This window comes from Mustela putorius, unplaced genomic scaffold (assembly GCF_011764305.1).
Source record: "Mustela putorius furo isolate JIRA1106 unplaced genomic scaffold, ASM1176430v1.1 tig00003974_pilon_pilon_pilon, whole genome shotgun sequence".
Classification (NCBI taxonomy): domain Eukaryota; kingdom Metazoa; phylum Chordata; class Mammalia; order Carnivora; family Mustelidae; genus Mustela; species Mustela putorius.
Genome location: NW_025422117.1, coordinates 4,841,724 through 4,864,644, shown reverse-complemented (window position 1 = coordinate 4,864,644; position 22,921 = coordinate 4,841,724). Strand labels below are relative to the sequence as shown.

At 37.2% G+C, this 22,921-nt stretch overlaps 1 non-coding gene across 1 annotated transcript; it reads left to right on the top strand.

Moving 5' to 3' along the window:
- Nucleotides 1-2,440: 2,440 nt before the first annotated feature.
- On the top strand, nt 2,441-2,544 carry LOC123389479. Its single transcript, XR_006604070.1, has one exon. It is a non-coding gene; the product is annotated as a U6 spliceosomal RNA (small nuclear RNA).
- Nucleotides 2,545-22,921: the final 20,377 nt, after the last annotated feature.

Genomic DNA, 22,921 nt, shown 5'->3' with positions numbered 1-22,921 from the left:
GAAAATATCTTTTAACTCTATGCCAGCTGCTATTTAATATATAGATATATTGACCTAGCGTGGCATTTTCTAACTACCTCACCAAGAGGAGAACCTTGCCCATTTTACTCTTTTAGTTCACATTACTGTGCTGTATTTTCTTAATAGCCCAAAATAACTTCTGTCATTTATTTGTTTACCTTTGAACATTTTATGTCTCTAAGCTTTTACCTTAAGAGTCTGCCTCCCGGTTCACCTGGGTGGCTCCATCAGCTCAGGCCATGGTCCCAGGGTCCAGAGATCAAGCCCCACATCAGGCTCCCTGCTCATCAGGGAGTCTGTTTTTCCCTCTGGCCCTCCTCATGCTCATGTTCTCCCTCTTTCTCTTTCTCTCTTTCTCCCAAATAAATAATTTACCTTAAGAGTCTGCCTTTCATAAAAACAGAGACTTACCTTGCTTAGCACTGAATTTCCTGGGGTGGGGGTGGGTGGTTGGACAGGGAAGTATATCTAACTTTCAGTAAATACTCAATAAATACTTGCTTAATTGAATAACTACTATGTCTTCAGTAATGTGGGAACTAATTTTGTGGAAATAATGATTCTAAAACTACAGCACGTGGTATGATAGGTACAATAAAAATCACATTTATGAGGGGGAAAAACAGCCCCTGATGCACTTTTTGCATCTCACACCTGATTTTAGTCTCCAGCAGATAGGATGTTTCTCAGAAATACTTGTTGGAATTTGACTCAATTAAGTGGCTAAAATCTAATTTTCTGATTAGAAATCCATTAATGTGGGTGATTTATATCTTCATAAATTAGAATTATGTTAGAATATTTTCCCAAGATAAAACACTTGGTATTTTTTCTGTCTTATAGTTGCAATATCACTTGTTCCCTTGTCTGAATGGCATCTTCTGTAACAGTGAGATTTTTTTGTTGTTTTTAAAGATTTTATTTGAGAGCGAGCACAAGCAAGGGGGTGGGGAATAGGGATAAGCAGACCCCTGCTGAGTGCAGACCCTGAGATCATAACCTGAGCTGAAGTCAGATGCTCAAATGACTGAGCCACCCAGGTGCCCCTGTTTTGTTTTCTTTCCTTTTTTTTTTTTTAATTAAAGATTTTATTTATTTATTTGACAGAGATCACAAACAGGCAGAGAGGCAGGCAGGACAGGGGGAGCAGGCTCCCCATTGAGCAGAGAGCCCAATGCAGGGCTCCATCCCAGGACCTTGGGATCATGACTGAGCTGAAGGCAGAGGCTTTAACCCACTGAGCCACCCAGGCGTCCCCCTGTTTTGTTTTCTTAAATTTTGGGTCATAGGCCACTTAGATGAAAGGAACAGCTTTCCCTTCTGAAAAATAAAGATGAGATGATATACCCATAATTTTATATATAATTCCATGCAGTCTCTAAAATAGGCCATGGCCAGACTTCCCAAACTATCTTGTGTCTTCTGATGGAGAAGAAATGAAACATATATATACGTACCATAGCAAGAAATGGTTACTGTTGTAAAACAATGGTCCATAGAGTAGAGTTGGGCCTTTGGGTGGGAGGGACCTGACAAGTCCAAGTCTCTGGGCTTTATTCATCAGGGTGACTTCCCACTCTCCACTGACAGTACCAAGACCTCCAAACCTGAGGTGTGCTGTGAGGAGGAACCTGAAAAGTATAGGGAGGCATTGCCTTGACCAAGTGTGTATTATGTAGCTTATTTCCTGGTTGAGTATTAAAACTAAGTGGAAGTCAGTTGTATCCAATGATTCCTTGTTAGTCCTAAGCCCAGTTCAACCCTCTGAGCCTCGCCTACCTCATTTGGCATACTCCTAAGGGTTTGTCATGTTGATGTGATTTAATATGAGAGTGAGTGGAGACAATGGTTAAGAATGAAACCTGAAATTGCCTATAAGAATTCTTGGTATCTGATGGCCTGAACATTTTTAGGAAATTACAGTGGAAGTTTGAACTGTGGTTTAGGATTTTGGCTCATGGCTACCTACTATTCAAAGGTTTGACTGCTTCCATAAACCCACCATGATAAGTGAGGAATGGGCTTTTAAGGATTCATGTTTGAAGTTAATGATATTTAGTTAAAGAGGATTCTTGTGATTATTCAGGATAATTCTCTTAGGTCTCTGCCATCCATGCTTAGACTGTACCTGCAATTGTACTGATATAAGGAAGCGTAGATTATATAGAAGTAGATTCTAGGAGGATGGGGGATGTATAAGACACAAGTAGTCTAACCAAATAAGAACAAGAGTCTCTGAAAGATTATCTTATATGCAAATTATGAATTTTTATCCATTCCTGGATATTTCAGTAGGACTAAAAACAAGTAGTGTATTGTCATGAAGAATCCCTTATGTGTGAGTTGCTGGTTTACTCACTAACTATCCTTGGCATTTGGGATCCCTGCTCCTATTGCTGCTGATTAAGAAATCCATTTCATGCTTGCTTCAAAAGCACATATACTAAAATTGAAATGATACAGAGATTAGCATGGCCTCTGCACAAGGATGACATGCAAATTGATAAAATGCTCCATATTTTTAAAACCACTCATTTCACCACCATTGTTATTGAGAGTGTGCTCTTGTAACTGGAATTTCACCTCTTATTTTATCTTTAAGCAGAGGAAATAATTGAGAGATTGATGGGCTTTAAAAGAACAGGTATATGAAAATATTCTTAACTTTAACCCATGGACATTTTTCTTACCCAAAACAGCCGAGTTAACAACCGACAATAACCAAAATGGAAGAGGACTTTAATTTCACTGGAACTTAATGACAACTACTAACATATAGGAATGGATATGAGAAATTTTGGGATAGTATAACATTAATTCTAGGTTTTCTATTTTTTTTTAATTTTATGTTTTGTTTTTATTTCAATCTTTGCTACCAAGGACTCCATGAAATTGTGCCATTCTGGCCCATCTAAGCCACTAGTAGATCCAAGAGAGATGACAACAGTTATCTCAACTTGAAAGTCATCTTTTCTCTAAAATGGCTCAAGCAGAGCTCTTGCTTTTCAGCTTTAGCAAGTCAGGCATGGTACCAGGAGGGACATGGAATGATCTCAGCAAACAGAGGAAAGCAGTGGTTTAAGTAGCACTTCAAGTAGTAGAATAGCTCAGCTGGTCCTTCTCCCTCATTCCTAGGTAAAAAACAAAAGCTTTTGAGACCCCAGACTCTTAATTCTGTCTTGAAGGACCCCACCCTCCTGACCTCATCAAAACCCAGTTACCTTCCAAAGGACCCATCTCCAACCAAATATCATCACATTGGGGGGTTAGAGCTTCAACATGAATTTCACGGGACACATTCAGTCATGGCAGGATTGTTGTCCCTGATATGGATGACCACAGGTCTAGGTAAATATAATTTAATAGAGAATGAAATATTGAGGGACATCCTATAGTGTAAGGAGCTGAAAAGTGAGCTATACTAAGTCTGGAAGAATTGCCTTCCAAATATCAGATAGTTGAAGTCCTAACTGTTACAACTCTGTCATATTCTAAGAATCGTTTGTTCCCCTAGTGCCAGTGGTTCCCCAACACAGGGGTTAGTAAATTATGACCTGTGTCCAAATATGACATACTGCCTACCTTTCTAAATATAGTTTTATTGAAACAGAGTCACGCTCATGTGTTTGCTTATTGCCTATAGCTGCCTTTGTGCTATAGCAGCAGAGTTGAGTAGAGCAGCTAATACCATGTGGCCCACAAAGCCAAGAATATTATCCAGCCTTTTACAGGAAGATTTGCCCACTACATCTTTAAAGCATCCATAAACTTGATTTACGGACTGTGATCACTGAAATGACAAACAGAATGATGTACCTGTGGGTGATTATTGTAAGGTGAGGCTGAAACGTTTACCAACTCTTCAACATACATGTAATCTGATAGTAATACATACACTTTCTGTAAACCTTGAGGGGGAACCCTTAGTAAAGGATTCACTTACTTGAAGGAACAGACTGATGTGTCCATAAAATGACAACTAGTGTGCAAATTGACCCAGGGTTCAGAGTTCTTTAGATTAGTGCCATAAAAGTAACTGTTACAAAATCATCTAGTTAGAATGCCATTTGAAACACCAATAGAATTTGGACTTCATAAAGATATTTTACACTTTTGTAAAATTTTGTAAATATTGACATTTTGGGATTATTAGCTAAAGCTGCAAGAAAACTCATTAGCAACCTGAATTCTGTGAGCATATTCAATTGCTTTTGGAGCACTTCACCAGTATTTGAGTATTTACTGAAAAAGAAATTATGATGCCATAAAAATACTACTTTTCTCTATAGCTACAATTATTTTAAATAATTCTTAACAAAGACTGTTGTCAATCCTCATTCTTTTTCTTTTGTTTTTTTTAATAAGATAAAGCTTTATTCACTAGACTTTCTGCTTGAATTTAGATGGCTTCCTTTCCTATTAGCCCAAGATTCATAAGGCTATTTTCTTCTTTAACAAGTAGATTAAACTATTGAAATGAGAGCTGTCAATACTTCCACTTCTTAGAAAACGTGTCTGATAGCCTGGTTATTCCAAAATAACATCAGCTGGCTCTATCCTATAAAGACATGCCGCATGATAACCTTAAAGAAAGGTAACACAAGGTCAAGGTTACATTTTTTAATTATATAAGCCTTATTAAATTTATTTTAGGCTGGCATGAAGAAAGGCATTAATGGGTCAGAAAGATTATACCTCTGCCTGCTAAGCATCTAAAGATCATTTACATAAAACTCACATTAAAATTTATCATTTCTGTGGATTGTAGGCCAATTTTTCATTTTTATACAACAATCTCTTAACACCTTGGATTTGCATATCTTACAAAAATGTTTTTAAAAGTGGTTTCACATCTATTAATTCACAGCCACCCTGTGAGTATGGCAATTATGCTCTCTTTTTACAGATTAAAAATCTGAGGTTGAGAAAAGTTAGGTTTGTGATAGAGAAACCTGACTTGATTGAATCAAAATCTCCAGTTTCATGCTCTGTTTCTAAACTATACTCTTACAAAAATGACTCTGTTTTTATACACAAAAGAACAAAACAAGGATTACATATTGAATAAATATATGCAGTTATCATCATTAGGAAACAGAAAATATACTTATGGATCACTAGTTCAGCCTACACACACAGAAAAAGCCTTACTGAATGAGAAGACCTCCAATTTCAAGTTTCTTAGCTAACATTAAATTGCTCCAGTTTTAAAACTAACACAACTGATATATGATATTTTGGTCATTATTCTTGAATGTATATTTTGACATGAGGACATTTGAAGTCCTATCCTTCTCCTTTAGCTTTAGGGAGCAACTCACTCCACTCTTCTCACTCCCTTTGTCCAAGTATTACTAGTAATGGAGAAAGGAAGGTCAAGGTCGCCAGAAAATGGTATTGCGCCGGAATCACAGGGATGAACATTTTAGATTAGACCAAGGCAAACAGAGGTTTTCTTTTGAATAGCTAAGTTACAATGACTCTGTTTTTCTTTGGTCACATTCTGCTTTCCATTTAAAATTAATAGGTATATGTGGGAACTAGCACCTCTGTATATTAAGGGAAAAGGTCAATTATGTAATTAAAAACCTCTGAGTATTATAGAACCTTGATACTCTTTTTTAGTAACGCTAACAGTTCTGGCTCAGTCCGAATATAAACCAGCTATTGTAACTCAGCTCTGTTCCATTTTCTCTTAGCATTTTAGTCTTTACAATCACTATTTGTTCCTACTAAGCCAAAAACCAAAAATAATTCAGCTATTTGGTTTTCTGAGTAATTCAAAGATGTGTCAACTCATTAGGCTATTTGTAAATACAATTGCAATTAAAACAGTGTGTACTGAGGGGGTAATGTCATTAGTGTATATTTTTTAGGACACCTGTAAGGTTGTAAATCTGTAGCACAATAAGACTCAGCATAATAAAAATGTTAGAATTTACAAAATGTCATCAAATGCTTGTGGCCCACTTCTTTGAAAAACATGAATAATTCACAATACTATATATGGAATTAGATTTTGCTGCCCTGATTCCATTTAAATAAATGTGTTTATAAGTCACCAATTTCATTTTCCTCTACTTATACATGGTGACCTTTCACTTATAAGCTGAAAAGCAATCAACTCTGGGTACAGCATGAGATAAAGGGAAATAAGTTTAAATATAGTAAACATTTACATTGGCATGTGCATTAATGATTCCAAGCACATTGTTGTTTAGAGAAAAAATATGTACCAAATCCATTCACGCCACAGATATTTTTTGAGAAGTTACCATGTGCTTATTATGTATGTTACATGGTTCCAATGAAAATTAGACAGTAAAATATGCAGACACGTGGACAAGACAATAACATTCAATGCACGTTATTTTAATTTCACTTTTTAAATTCAGAATGATAATTGGTAATATGCATGATTCTTCCAAATTTCTACTTATTCTTTACATACTCCACATAGTTGTCAGCAGGTAATTTGTTGGGATGATTGGATGGGACATATTCTTAAATGTGGAGCTAATCATGAAAACAATGTTAGGGCGCCTGGGTGGCTCAGTGGGTTAGGCCTCTGCCTTCGGCTCAGGTCATGATCCCAAGGTCCTGGGATCGAGCCCCTCGTTGGGCTCTCTGCTAGGCGGGGAGCCTTCTTCCCCTCCACTCCGCCTGCCTCTCTGCCTACTTGTTATCTCTGTCTGTCAAATAAATAAATGAAATCTTTAAAAAAAGGAAAAGAAAGAAGGAAAGAAAACAATGTTTAAAAAAATAAAAGCTAAAAGGAGATAGCTTATAGCTGATTGTATCTAAAGTGTTTCTGCCCTCATACTTTTTTACTTTCGTTAAAGTCCATCTCAAGCCTCCCTGCCCAGTTACATTGCTATGTAGATGTATGTAGGGCTATCAAGCGCACTCTGCATAGTGCTTTGCACCTTTGCCTGTACATCTGTAAAGGTCCCATTTCGCCACGTCTTGTGTGTTTGCATGACTATTGTCTACCCTTGTGACAGAATTGGGCTACACCTTTATTCCACTGATTCTTATAGTGCTTCCATAAATAGTTGGAAAATGAACCAATCACACCACTCCTTTTTACAAAAGCCTATGGTAACTCTCCACTGCCCACTGCATTTGATTTATCTAAGCCAACAGCGCCTAAAAGCCTGGCCCCAGACAAGTTTTCAAGTGTCTTCACAGTCCCTCAGTCCACAACGAATAACTCGTTTCTTGCTCTTTTCTGCTCTGCCTTGCTCAAGAGATTCTAATTTGCCTTAAACATCTGCTTTCTTATTCTTTTACCCACATTCATTGCCCTCTCTTTTCTATAACCTGTCCCAAACATTTCTTCCTCTACTTATTTGCCTAGCACCTTACACTTATTTCTACCTTGTAACATCAAATGGAATTTAGAGTTACATCTGATCGGTTATAAGTGCCATTCTATAGAAAGAGTTTACTTTTCTCTCTGAAAGTGGGTTATGTACTGAAAAAGACCCCTGACCTAAAGTAAGTCTCAGGTCCTAACATTTACATGTTTCTGTTCAGTCAAGCAAAGCAAAGAACACAACTCTCAGATTCAGGTGGCTATTTATTTACTTATTTATTTTAAAGATTTTAGGTATTTATTTGACAGAGAGAGATCACAAGTAGGCAGAGAAGCAGAGAGAGAGGGGGGAAGCAGGCTCCCTGCTGAGCAAAGAGCCCAATGTGGGGCTTCGTCCCAGGACCCTGAGATCATGACCTGAATGGAAGGCAGAGGCTTTTACCCACTGAGCCACCCAGGTGCCCCTCAGGTGGTTATTTAGATCCCATTCCCTTTTCTCACTAGTTGTGAATTGAGTAAGTTACATAATATTCAAGAGTTAGTTCCCTCATTTTGCTAATCATCTCTACACCACAGGGTGATGGTGAAACTTGCATGCCTTAAATATATAAAATTTTTGTCATTTTTTTGATAATGCCAGTAAAGTACTGAAATCCTGACTTGTCAGCCAAGTACACAACAACTTGTAGGTCTTACAACACCAAAGCTGATACGTTTGGAGTTGCTATGGATCTTATCTCTCCTTTTCAGTATATAAACATGTCTAAAGTCAGTTTCTGAGTCAAATCTCTTGGAAATAGATGGCGACTTTGGCCTCAAAGCCTCAGGCAATTTATTCAACTTCTCTGTGCCTTAAATATTTTGTGGAGTTGTTGAGAGGTAAAAGCTGCTAATATGTATAAAACATTTGGAAGAGTCTCAGATATACAAAAAACTTGGAATATGCATTAGCTATTATAATTGTTATTATGTACCTTAAAATAGGATCACCTTACTTACTGTATTAATAATTTCTATATGCAATTTTATAGACCAGTAACTCAAAATAACTTAGTGAAAAATTTAAAAGGGTGATATTCCTGAAAGTGGGAAAGATAGTAGGGAGATCACAGATCCAAGAACCATGACCTTACACTGAGTTCAGTGCCATTGAAATACATACAGTATGCATAATCTCTCATATGCTTGTTTTTCACAAAGCCAGTTTTATATATTGCCTTTGTTTTTACCTATTGTGGTTAAATCTTTAAGTGTCAGGGAATATATTTTAGGCCACACACTTTCTTGTGACCAAAGATGGAAAATTTGGATTTTTCCTCTCAGTTTCCATATGTCAATACCAGAGAAGAATTCACATGCACACTGCTTGGATTTATCACTCTTTGTTGGAAAATGGGATAATCTGATTGTCCAGATCTGACCATGGTGCTGAATTCTCTTATTTGCAATTCTTCCAGAACCATGAAATACCCAGGATGGGTAAATTTTTTTTTTTTCCTAAATAGAATTCCTTTTTACTTTTGTGAAAAGTACCCATCTTGAGTGAGCCAGGATGGGTACTTTTCACAAAAGAAAAAAGGGATTCTATTTAGGGGGAAAAAAATGCCTATTACATGTACTTTCTAGAACAGAGAACTACTAATGAATAATGCCAACTTCAAGACGAAGATAGGAAGAACCTGTTTGTTCCCACCACTTTTCATATAACGCACATAATTTCTTTAAGCTGAGCCAAAATGGTTATTGCTCAAGAGATAAATAGGATTAAAGTACAGCAATTTCTGAGACCATACGGTGATGGAGGTTACACCAAGGAAAAAGCAGTGAGCAACTGAAGTGTTCATGGTATTAGGGCAAGGCAACGATATACTTAAGAAAACTCATGAAGACTTCAGAATTTGATCACTTGCCATCATGTACACTTCATTCTGGTGAAGTGTAGTGTAAATATGATGTTTCATGGGGATGCCTGGGTAGATCAGTAAGTTAAGCATCTGACTCTTAATTTCGGCTCACATCATGATCTCAGGGCCAGGAGATATGAGCCCCGCCACAGGTTCCTTGCTGGGCATGGAGCCTACTTAAGATTCTTTCCCTCCTTCTCCCTTCTGCCTCACCTGCCCCCATTTATGTGCTCTCTTTGTCTCAAAAAAAAAAAAAAAGTGCAGCTCCACATTGTTTGAATGTATCTGATAAATTTTCTCAAAATCACATTTTCACTCTAGAAGAAAATCCACAACACGGATATATGTCCCAAACTGAAGAACATTGAGTCTAAAGAATATCCTAGCTAGGGTTTAAATATGCCACATGAAGAAGGATGCAAGATAACAGATCTTGCATCAATATAAAGGAACTAATCCTCAAAAAAATGTTTTAGCAGAACAGTGGACATTTTTATTTATTTTTTAATGATAGTAGATAATGTGCCATTACATTTCTTAAGACAGGCACTCAATAAATGTTTGTTGATAAGGGGAATTTATTTCATTTGGCTCTCAATGTAAGCAGAGCAATTGAAAAAGAGAATCTGATAACAATAATAGAAAGGGGGTACATCTGTAGAGATTTTGCTACATCACAACTGCTGTGGAAAGTAATTTATTTTGCTGAAAGCATATCACAGAAAACCAAAGGACTATGATGTAACCTAGGTTGCAATTCCTTGTGAACGTTTATTTGGTACAGTAATTATCTATGATTAGGAAAATAATGGTAAAAATCTCCATGTTCTTATCAAAGATTCATGTTGACAGCTCTCGCAGTGGAAATGGTCATAATGACGTTAAAACTGTAACCGTTACTATGGACATTGTGGCTGTGTTTTATTTTAGAAAACATAGTCAGGGCTATAAGAGGAATTATCCTAACTCTATCAACCTGTTCCCAGGGATCTAATAACAAGAAATTAGTGTAGGAGCCAAAGATTGTTGGTAGTTGACTAGTGGTTTTGGCTGTGGATTCTGGGCAGATTCTGGGCAGTTGTAGCCATCTGTTCTCCAAAATTGTTTTTTAGAAAGATATATAAAACAATTAGCAAGTTGGAATTCTATAGACTAAGCCAAGAAAATGCAATTCAGTTGAATCTGGTGCAAAATAAGGTTTATTTTAGATAAGAGAGGGGATAGAATGGCATTTGTTAGAAGCTGTTGGAGGTCAAAACAAACAACAATGGTTCAGGGGTAGAAAAATGTGACCGAGAGAGGTGGTCTTTGACATGAAAAACCATGTAGGTGGTGAAAGGTTTTGATACAAAATAGAACCAGGAAGGAAGGGCAGTAAAAAGGACAAGGTTAAAGATAGAAACAGGGCAGTTTGTGCAGAACGCATAGTGTGTTCCTCAGAACACCTTGCAATAAAGTCTTTATAAGCAGGTTCAGTAATGTCACTCATGAGTCATACTTAATGCTAAATAGGGAGACAGAACCATAGAAAACAAGCTACTAAAATCTGCCAATTTGCAAGCAAAATATGATGATTAATCCAATGTAGTCTGTGGGACAAAGCTTACATGGAGGCTAATAGTAATTGTATGTCATACACAACGTTGAATAATGCTCTGCAAGGTGAATGCTAAAAAAAACAAACAAAAAACCTTGAGGATATAACAAACACCTTAAAACAATGTAAAAGAGAAAAAAGGCTTGAGAGGGAGAATAGCTACCCAATAAATGTACAGATGATATATGTATACAAGGTACTGTTAAGCAAGAGCCAGTTAGACACAGAACCGAATGGAGAGTAAACCCCTTGCTTCAAGAATAAAAGAATTGCACCCATATACAGTGTGGCGTGGACAGTGGCTTATCAGGTTTCTCAGCCACTTTAACACATGTAAAGATGGCACCACTGTAACTCTTTTTGCAATCAATTAGTAAATTCGATTGAGAAGTTCTTACCATGAAAGATTTACTTCCTTAAAAGCAAAGCAAATGAAAATGTACGTACATAACGTTTTTTCTCTAATGCTTAAAGAGTACACGATCTGGTTTAACCTGTCAATATCAATAAAGTGTGATGGATGGAAATAGATTTTATGTGTTTATATGGATAATAATATTAGACACAACTGAAATACTTCTTGATAAACTATACCACCATTTTCTTCCCTGTTCTGCTCAGGAAAGTCTCAAGCTACTGGTGAGAAGTTCTCTTCTTTTTTAAAATATTAACAGTATGCTTTTCGTTGACAGTAGCTAGTGGTCTCAACTGACTAAATCACCTCTTGCCTTTTTAAGTATCTGTGTTAAATAACTGAAAGCTTTTCAAAATCAGCCTTTATAAGTATCTGCTTATCTAGACCCATATACCACATATTAGAATATGCTAAATTTAAAAAAATTGGAAAGTATAAGTCTAAATTATGATTACATTTTTTAAAATTATAATTAAATCTTAACTTATAAGTGTGTCAAGATAAAATCTGTTGGATGGCATATCAAGTGATGACTTCAAAACCTTTCTCATGCATAGTTTGGCCACCTACGTCCATATTGATTCATTAGAATGATTAATCCTTAAAGTTCCTGCAATCACCTTTCTTCTGGTAAAAGTCACACTTTTTGAGATTGAACCAAATTAGATAAAGATACAAATTGTTTTCAGTTCAAGTTATTTAGCTTTCTTTTTCTCTGAACATATGTCTGTGTTTTTAATTCAAGATGAGAGAAAATATAGCAAATTGTTTCAGAATAAATTAAAGAGTTTAAGATCATATTTAATAAGAACCCAAGGTTTCCTCATCAATTCCATGTTTGGGATGAATATGTATTTACATGGTTTCTCTGTTTCCTCATTTGTTAATCTTTTCTTGCATTTTAGCCTGAGAATATCACAGCAATATTACAAAACAAAATTTGTTTCCTTGGTTAAGAGACTGACTGTCCAAAAAGATTTAAGAAATATTCAAAATTTAATGGCTTTGGTGTCCTAAATAAGACTTTTGGCTCTGTTTTAAATGTTTATAGTAGTCATTTTGTTGCAAAACCAAAAAAAAATGCTACTAAGAAGAAATGATAAGTTGTGTTCAATCCTATTCCTAATGTCAGACTGTTAATTATTATATCATTTATAATGATATTATTCTGTCAAACAATATTCTTTTCCTAGCAAGACCCTTCCAATACCCCTGATTTATTTTCTGATGTGTTTGAGACACTATAACCAATTGCACTGCATAAAATAACCAAAAATCTTATTTATGTTTGTAGAGATTTGGGTATTAACAGGCATCAGAGTTAAAATTGGATATAAAATAAGCTTGAATATAAAATTAAACCTGAACATATAAACCAGCAGACACATGACATCATTTCATTGATTCTAATTTTGAAACTTCCAAGGTAACCTACTTTTCTTCATTTTCACAGCTACCACCCTAGACCAAACCAGTCCACCTTGACACCATTAGATTTTACTTAGACAAATGGTACCCGTGACATTCAGAATAAAAACTAAATATTCACTATGACTTACAAGGAAATCCTACATGTATGGGGCTCTGTCTCTTCTGATCTCATTTCTTATGACTTTTGCCATCCCTCCAATATTTACACAAATGGCTTCTTTCTACTGACCAAGTGGGCCACCTCTTCCATTCCAAGTTCTTTGTACTGGCTCTTCTCTCTTGGAATGTTCTTTGTCTCTAATCCCTGTCAGCCTCTTTTTATCTGTCATGTGTCTGCTTCCAGATCACCTCCTCAGAGGGCATTTTGGTAATGTCTCTCCTCTGATGCTACCAATTGCCAAATCATTAGCTATCGCATAGCTCTCTGTATTTCTTAGTAGTATTTAACAATCTCTATTTAATTACTTGAACTTTCAGGAGAGGAGGCATTTTGTCTGTCTTATCCTCTGTTGCATCTCTAATTGCTAGTACACTGCCTGGCTCAGTAAATATTTGTTAAATGAATCCTTTAGCATAGCCAATCAAACTGGAATTCACAGTGAGTTTGGGGAGGAACTGTACAAATAATATGATTTTTAAAAAAGCACAGAGAACCTTTTTTAAAAAGGAGGATGAGGATTCCAGGTGCAAGAGAGCAGCCTTTCAGTGCCTCGTAAATGTATAAAGAGAATAATGTAAAACGTCAAGAAGTTGGGAGACAATGCTTCAAGGGTTGTGTATATTTCTGCACTTCTCATGGCAGTTTCTCTTTCTGGACTATCTTTTCAAGTATATGTAGGAACAGCCTTGGAAGAGAGAGAAAATATCACCTTTTAGGGCGAAAGGCAGATTGTTTTGCTGTCCACGATAATAGAGATGTCTCCCTCCAAATCAAAAGCTGGACAGGTTTGCTAAAGTCTCCCTCTAGGAGACCAGGGATTGCTTAACCTCAGAACTCCTCAGGTGTGGCACAAACCCATGTGTGCAACATCTGCCCGGGCTCCTTCATTACCCCCATGGACTTGTAGGGGAAAGGGAACTGATGCCAACGTAAAGTTCATGCTTCTTGCGAGACCATAATAAAGTTTAGACATAGGAGTCTCCTGTCTTCTGCCAACATATATAAAACGGTGCAGACTCATGTGTTAGCTTCTAAGCTGGGTAAATGTTCAGACCCTCCACAGTTTTTGACACAATGATACCATAAGCCGATGTGTTTAAAAAAATGACCAAACAAATTATAAATAAATACAAAATAAAAATAAAGTGACCGTATTGTTAAACCCAATGGAAATTACTATTAAAAATGCCACTGATGGGGGTGCCTGGGTGGCTCAGTTGATTAAGCGACTGCCTTCGACTCAGGTCATGATCCTAGGATCCTGGGATCCAGTCCCAAGCCAAGCTCCTTACTCAGTGGGGAGCCTGCTTCTCCCTTTCACTCTGTCTACTATTTCACCTGCTTGTGTTCTCTCTCTACGTCAAATAACTAAATAAAATTTTCAAAAAATGGCACGGAAGGAATGATTTAAAAAAAAAATACACTTATTTCGGCTTTCTATTTCTTCCTGGTTCAGTTGTGGTAGTTTATGTTTCTAGGAATGCATCCATTTCTTCCAGATTGTCAAATTTATTGGCGTAGAGTTGCTCATAGTATGTTCGTATAATAGTCAACTATCATATGATCTCCCTGATATGAGGAAGTGGTGATGCAACATGGGGGCTTAAGTGGGTAGGAGAAGAATCAATGAAACAAGATGGGATTGGGAGGGAGACAAACCATAAGTGACTCTTAATCTCACAAAACAAACTGAGGGTTGCTGGGGGGAGGGGGTTTGGGAAAAGGGGGTGGGATTATGGACATTGGGGAGGGTATGTGCTTTGGTGAGTGCTGTGAAGTGTGTAAACCTGGTGATTCACAGACCTGTACCCCTGGGGATAAAAATATATGTTTATAAAAAATAAAAAATTAATAAAAAAAATACACACACACACACACACACGCACATACATATATATAGTCTGAATTCTACATTCCCCAAGTACTGAATCAGGTCTCAGGCCTGCAATGATGCCTCCTACCTCTCCTGTGGTTTGGGGCTAATCTGTGTTTTAATAGCTCTATTGATTTCCAAATCCATGCTGGAATCCTGCTGAGGAGGCTGAGGTTTAAAGCAGGCACTTCTCTCCCACCTCCTCCCACTTTTTAGATTACAATTTGCTTTTAAAAATCCACAAAGGATTCATGGGACACCTGGGTGGTCCAGTGGGCTAAGCATCTGCCTTGAGCCCAGGTCATGATCCCAGGGTCCTGGGATTGAGCCCAGCATTGGGCTCCCTGCTCAGCAGGGAGCTTGCTTCTCCTTCTGCCTGCAGTTCCCCCTGCTTGGGCTCTCTTGGGCAGGTTTTCTCTGACAAAGAAATAAAATCTTAAAAAAAAAAAAATCCACAAAGGATTCTTATGAGAGCCAACTGTCGGAGTATTTGGAAAACTTTGAGAACCATCCCTCGAATAGCACAATTGTTTGTTAAATTTAAAAGAAAACATAAAATTACTTTTTTAACAGAAAGGAAACCCTGAATGAAAAGAATGGAAATTCTGCCATGACTAGGCTTTCTGGAGAAGACCTGTGAAATCTTGCGTTCACTCAATAAAGACTGTCTACAAAGTATGTGTTCATGTCCCACTTTGCTTTTGCTCTGTATAGAAATATGAACGTGACCTAATCTTAAAATGCGCCTTGCTTCCAGACAACAAAGAGTTCTTTAACAGTGATCTGGGCCAGGCACTATTCTAGATACTGGTCCTTTGTCCATCTATAAAACAGACACACATTTCTGCACTCCGGTGGCTTATGTTCTAGGAAAGTGATTGTATGTGGGCACCGTAGGGGTTGGTCGGGGTCCCAGATAATGAACAACTACATGACAAACTTGGATTGCCAAGGGTGGTAAGTGACAGGAAACACTGGGGCAAACTGTATATTGACCAATCACGGACACATCACTGAGGCTCCCCAGTGATGAAACAGACCTCCTAATGCTTCCGTGCACTACATTGTTCCAGCTGCAGAATGACATTCCAACTCACTTGGGGGTTAGCTTTCTAGGGCTGCCACAACCAAACACTTTATGACCTGGCCGCTTCAACAACAGAAATGCATTTTCTCCCGTTTTGGAGGCTAGAAGTCTAAGATGAAGGTCCGTGCAGGCTCGGTGTCCTCTGAGGCCCCTCTCCTCAGCATGTAGGCAGCCACCTTCCCCGTGTCCTCACGTGATTTTCTCTTCTGTCTCTTGTGGATCCAATTTCCTTGTATAAGGACATCAGTCAAACTGCATTAGGGCCCACCCAAACAGCCTCCTTTTAACTCAATCACCTCTTTAAAGGTCTATTTCAAAATGCAGCCATATTCTGAGCTGCGATGGGCTGCAGTATAGGAATCTGGGAAGACCCAATTCAACCTGAACACTTCTCTCAGAGTTGAGAGACAGCTGGGGATTAATACCCTGGTTTTATCTTCTCACAACACTGCTCTCTGAAACATACTGAATTATGATACACTAAATTCACAGCACCTGCTTTTTAGAATAATTTATTGTGAACCCCTAAAGTTGCCACTGCCCCAGGAGGAGTGTGGCTTGGCACATCCACCTGGTGAGGGTTCCTGGCAAGTGTAAGGCAAGTGGTGGTTAAGACAAGGAGGCATAGCTCCCTTCCAGTCTCTTCCCATGTCAGCTTTGTGTCTCGCGACAGAGCATAGCCCATGCATGGAGTGGCCTAGGAGCAGGAGAAGTAGTAGAAGATTTTCTCATACAGCTGCTGTCTGTGTGTGCTTATAATGCCTGCTTTGAGTCCTTCACATGTAAGGAAAATCACTGATGGGAATATAATAAGCTCTTCTGATTTTTTTTTTTCCTGATCCTGAAACAAACTGGTTTTAAATTAGGGACCAGATAGAATGCAAAGTAAAAGAGCAAGTAGTCGCACAGTGTTTCAGCAAACAGGTATCGACCATGTTTGCCAAGTGTAAAAGGACTGCCTTCTCAGGGATGACGGGGTAGTAGCATTACCAAAGTGTGAAGGTCTTAAACTAGCAGGTACAGATCGGGAACTGTAAGAGATTCGGTATAGACAAAGCTAGGTCAGGGGCACAGATCAAGCAATTAAAGGGGAGGATTGGGCATGAGATCATTGAGGATTCTTCAGAGTCTGGTAGGAATTCCATTTGCATTTGGTAGTCATTTGTTATCTATTGAATTGAGAAGCGTTTAACTGAAGCATTTGATGGTCACATTTGCATTTTTGAAAATGAATTCTAGTGACCAGATGACAGACAATTTTAGGTACTTTCTTTTTTAATATCTAGAGAAGATGTTTCAAGACACCATTAAACCAAGGGACTATAATCCAAAACATTTGTTTCATTGTGTGCTTTAGAGATGTGATTCTGGCAAATGATTCAGTGCACGAAACAAGAGAATAAACATGAAACACTTTTAAAAATGAGGTGTGCTTATCACACTGGGGCACTGTGTTTTAAATTATTACATGCTCTGATCTAGGATGCATGTAGAGAAAATGTTTTGCATAGGCATAATAGGAGATGTGTGCAAAGCTGCTTATTAAATCATGGCCAAATTTGGATACAAAGTACCCCCCAGTAGGAGAATGGGTAAGTATTTGTGATATGTTCATAAACTTGTATCAGATACAGAAATGTACAGGGAAGAGTTCAAAAATATCCTGGTGTAAAAACTGCTTCATATAAACTGACAGTGTTTATGTAAATTTGTGAAAACATAAAGCAATGAAACAAGGGTACACAAATTTTCAGTTAAAGTCTGCAAACATGGTCTGATGGAAAAATGGAAAACACACCAAACTTATGGTGGTTGTGCCTCTGAGAGAGAAGGTAGGAAAGAAACTTGGAGACAGGAAAAAAAACAGTGGGGTGGGGGGGCTACTCTTTCATGTTTCCAGGTTTCTAAAAATGACAGAATATAAATATAGTTAACTATTGGAGATGAGTACACCTGTCTTTCGATCTCTGTATGATTCTATAATTGTTTAAACTTTTCAAAAAATTTTTGAGAGAAACTTTTCTTACCTGTGATCCCTTATTTGTAAGATCTACAGACCATGGCTTCCATTCATATATTTATTGTCTCATAACCTCCCTGTGATGCAGATGGGTTAATGTGGGGGTCTTTTTCCTCATTCCACCCACCAAGGCTCAGACATGAAGTGCCGCACCCCAAATTTTTCTCACAATTATTAAGAGGTAAAGCAGAGGTTCCTTCCCAGCAACTCAGAGACTCAGACCACTGCCTCTCTAGCTCTCCTGTAGTGCCTCCGTCAGCATGACAAAGAATTCCTGAACTTACCCAGAATTGGTAAAAGACAAAACAAAACAAAAAACCCACACACAAAAAGAAATTTCAATGGGCCTCCTCTATCTTCCCTACTCCATACTTTGTTATGTTAAGAAAACCTGAAGGACAGGTGCTCTCAAATTTATGGCCTCAGGTGATCCAATAGATGAAGGTCCTGCATGACTTTGAATTTCAACTCCACAACATTCTAGCTTTGTGGGCTTTGGCAGCCACAATCTTACCTACACTCTGTTTCAGAAAGTAGTCCTGTTTCATTCTTTTGCATGTAGCTGTCTAGTTTTCCCAGCACTACTTAGTGAAAACACTTTTTTTTCCTCATTGTAAATTCTTGCCTCCTTTGTCATATTAACTGACCGTATAACTTATTCCCGGGGTCTCTGTTCTGTTCCATTGATCTGTGTATCTGGTTTTTGTGCCAGTACCATACTGCTCTGATGACTACATCTTTGTAGTATATCTTGAAATATGGTCTTATAATACCTCCAGCTTTGTTCCTTCTCGGGGTTGCTTTGGCTAGTCAGAGTATTGTGTGGTTCTACACAAATTTTGGTATAAAAGGTAAGAGTCAGGGAAGCCTGGGTGGCTCAGTGGGTTAAGCCTCTGCCTTCGGCTCAGGGCATGATCTCAGGATCCTGGGATCAAGCCCCACATTGGGCTCTCTGCTTGGCGGGGAGCCTGCTTCCTCCTCTCTCTCTCTCTGCCTGCCTCTCTGCCTACTTGTGATCTCTCTCTGCCAGATAAATAAATAAAATCTTTAAAAAAAAGTAATAGTCAATGATATTGTAATATCTATATAACAGGACAGATGGTAGCTATACTTGTGAAAATAGGATACTCTATAGACTTGTCAAATCAGGATGTTTGTACTCCTAAAATTAATGTAACATTGTGTGTTAACTATACTAAAAAAAATGTCATTTGAATTAACATTGTGTTCTTAGGAATAGATAAAATTACAGAAGATGAGTGGACAGTGTGACAAGTATTTAAGGAAGGTTATCAGCCTGTATTTCAGGGCATGGAAACATAAGGACTTGGTTCTCCATTGTGTAGATTTTCCAAGGAAAGACCCAAACCTTTAGTCTGGGCTTTCTTCACTGATTGACTGCATGGCCAGGGACCTGATTTTGGTTTTATCTTGTTTATATAGCCTAGGTATCAAGATCCTATTTTTTCCCCCTTCTCAATAAAAATATTAATAAACTGTATGGTATTTTTAAAAAGTGGATTTAGCAAGACACACTTGAGTACAAACACATTTTACTATAAAACAAAGAAAAAAACTTGTTGTAGTGAATGTGAGTTTCATTCTAAATACTTGTATTTTTAATAAAAAATGAAACTATGTATAAAAGGTGATAAAGACAGTCACCCTCCCTCCTCAAAAAAAAGATATCTCATTAAACATATTTTCCAGTTGCTGTTTTAAAATAGCATAGCGTATTCTGTTGTATATATCGTAGAATGCATCCTAAGGATTCATAAAAACACATAAGATGCCCATTTACCTCCATGCATAAATGTACTGAAAAAGCTCACTATAGCCATGGGAAGCAAAACAGGTCTTGAAACTTTTTAAATGTCTTTTGTTTGTTTGTTTTCTTAAGATTTTATGTATTTATTTAATGGAGAGATAGAAAGCACCAGTAGGCAGAGTGGCAGGCAGAGGGAGAGGGAGAAGCAGGTTCCCCGCTGAGTAGGGGGCCCCGTGCTGGTGCTTGATCCCAGGACCCTGGAATCACCACCTAAGCCGAAGGCAGCCACTTAACTGACTGAGCCACCCAGGTGCCCCAGTGTTTTATTTTCCTGTAAAAGGAAATAAATATGAAAGCTGGTACCAGAGCTCATCCAAAACTCCCTCATTAGAATTAGCATTTGAAATCCAAATTCGGGGGGAAAAAAATCAATGATGTACTTTCAAAGATGGAATCAATAGTTTTGTTTTTTTTTTAAAAAGAAGTTGTGCACATTGTTTTAGTACCGTTATAGAAACGGTGTCACTTTTATCTGACGCTGATCTTCAAAAGCCGGTGACCTTGTTTGGGTTTCAATAGAAAAATCTCTCATGAATTTACATGGCCCTGTTAGCTATATGATGTTGATTGCAAAGATATAAAACCAAATAATGCCATAAAACAGCCCTTCAGGCACACTGCCTTTTAAGCTATTTGCATAAAGATGGACTGCATGTTGTTATGTGCACGTAGTAAACTCCCAGATCCAAAGGAAAGAATAAACTACTCCTTGGATTTCCGAACACTCAAAAAGTATAACCAATACAATAATCTCACAAAGCAACCTGAAGAGAAGCAAAAAGAAAGCATATTGAACTGGGGGCATTAGCATTTAGTTTCTTGTATATTGCATGCAATCTTGAAACAAATGCTTATCACCTAAACATCCTTTTTAAAAATGTGGAAATAAACATTATTGGCAGACTGGGTTTGGTAAGAGAAGAATAAGTAGAAGAAATGTAATTTTTTTAACCAACCCTTCAAGTAGGTAATGAAAATAATGAAGTTAGGCAATAAAATAATAAAGTATAAAATACTTATTCGTTAGTCTCTTAGGAAAAGAAAAATATTCTCATTGGTGTTTCTTTGAGATTTCTTCTGATATTTTAAATGTCTTTTTTTTGTATGCGTGCCATGTAAGTTCATATTAATTTATACTTCTGTGAAAGATTTGTTTTAAATATGAATCACTGCTGAGTTAGTATTTTACTTATATTTATGCAATTAGAATTAAATGTGTGATTCTAGTCAAAAATTTTGGATGGCTGAAATATAGCTGTTTCTAGAAAGTTAACATACGTTTCACCACTGGTATCACAAAGCCATAACCGGGCAAATAATTCTGATTTTCTGTTTTTCCAAAATGTTTTGAAATAAGGGCTGTTTTACTTTGTACTCTTGGAGAGTATAGTAGATTGATTTTTCTTTGATTCTGTATCAACTGTAAAGAAAAAATATAAGAGATGAGCCTCTTTTAACTTGTATGATCAAGGACTGTTAATTTGTTTCTCAGGGTTGAATGAATCTTATTTTTAAATAAGGGATTTGATCAAACAATATTTGATATTCAATGACACTGGAAGTTCTTAAGAAGTGTCCTGAAGATGGATCACCCTGAAGACAAGGAAAAGCTGAGTTGGTGGCACTTCACGCTCCCCACCCACTTGACCCAAAGTGGTTATACTTGTTTCTGTAAAACATGCTTTATAATTAGAGGATGTTATCCAATCATAAAAATGTCTATTACCAATTTTCTCCATAGCTGCTAAAATATCTTCACCTGTAATAATATATAAATGATGATTTGCAAGTGTAAAAAGCTAATATATGCAGCACTTTCTAAACCCAAAGAATTCTTCCAAGGGGTGTAAAGTTAATTCATTCAGAGTTTAAAGAAACCTTTTCAAAAATTCATATATTAATATATCTCCGGATAATATGTCTGAAACCTTTACTATTCATTCATATTCTTATACAAAGATAATACAACTCTGTTAGAAAACTGAGACCCTCCAAAAAATTAACAAGCTCATACTGTTAGTTTATTAGTACTCCTATTTAAATTAAAAAACAGAACCTTTTAAGCATCTGCCTTTGGCTCAGGTCATTATCTCGGAGTTCTGGGATCAAGCCCCACATCTGGTTCCCTGTTCCGTGGGGAGTCTGTTCCTCTCTCTCCCTCACCCCCACCTACCCTCTCTCTCTCTCTCTCAAATAAATAAAATCTTTAAAAAAATAAAAAATAGAACATTTTCAGCTTTCAAACTGACAACTATCAAAATCTGATAGAGCTCCATCCCAAAGAAAGGTGATAAAAAGAAGATTTTCTCATTTCTGAGGAGAGTAGAAGGTGGTAAGCTTCTGGAAAGCAATTTGTCCGTAAGCATCAATAGTTTTAAAAATGTTGTATATTGTAAAACTTCCAGGAATTTCTCCAAAGGAGACAATCATATTTAAAACTATTTAAGTATGTGGTTGTTTATTATAGTATTAAATGTAATTCCAAAGTAAGTTGAAAAAAATTCTTAATAGTGCAAATTTAAAATAAAATATGGAATGTTCCTTTTATGAAATATTATAAAAATTATGTTTACTTCTACATTTTTAGTTTTTGTAGAACAAATTGTCGCCTCAAAAATGAAAAGACATCTCCATATAATAAGATCTCAACTGCCTATAAGTGTATATTTATACACCCTTATATTTGGACCCCCCAAAAGTGAATTCAAATGTTCTATAATAACCGTTAGATGAGGACCCCCTGTAGATTGATTAAATTTGGATTAACTCCTAATGTCACATCATATACAAGTCTAGATTATCTCCTCCACACAGCTTTTGGAATTTTTCAAATTCTATACAGTTTCTTCTCTACTTGTTTTTCCATGGATTCCTGCTCCAGATTTGCTGACGTAATGTCTCCTATAGTAAGCTAAAGACCAACTCTTTCCTATCCTTCTCCCCACAAAAAAATGACTTGCTTAAAACATTCTGTAAGAATAAATTTTACTAAAACTTTGAAAGAAGTGAGGGTGGCATCATCCCATACTAGGCAAGAATTTTTTTCCCCTTCCACCTCCTAATTACTCCCTCCAGCCAAACCTTCTTTCTGGAAGAACCCGCGAAGTCTGCCACTTCCTCACCTGTGTCGATTCTGTTGGCTTGAGACTCTGAGGGTTTCCACATGACTGGATGTGAGTTTAAAAAGATTATTTTTTTTTAAAGATTTTATTTATTTATTTGACAGAGAGAGATGATAAGCAGGCAGAGAGGCAGGCAGAGAGAGAG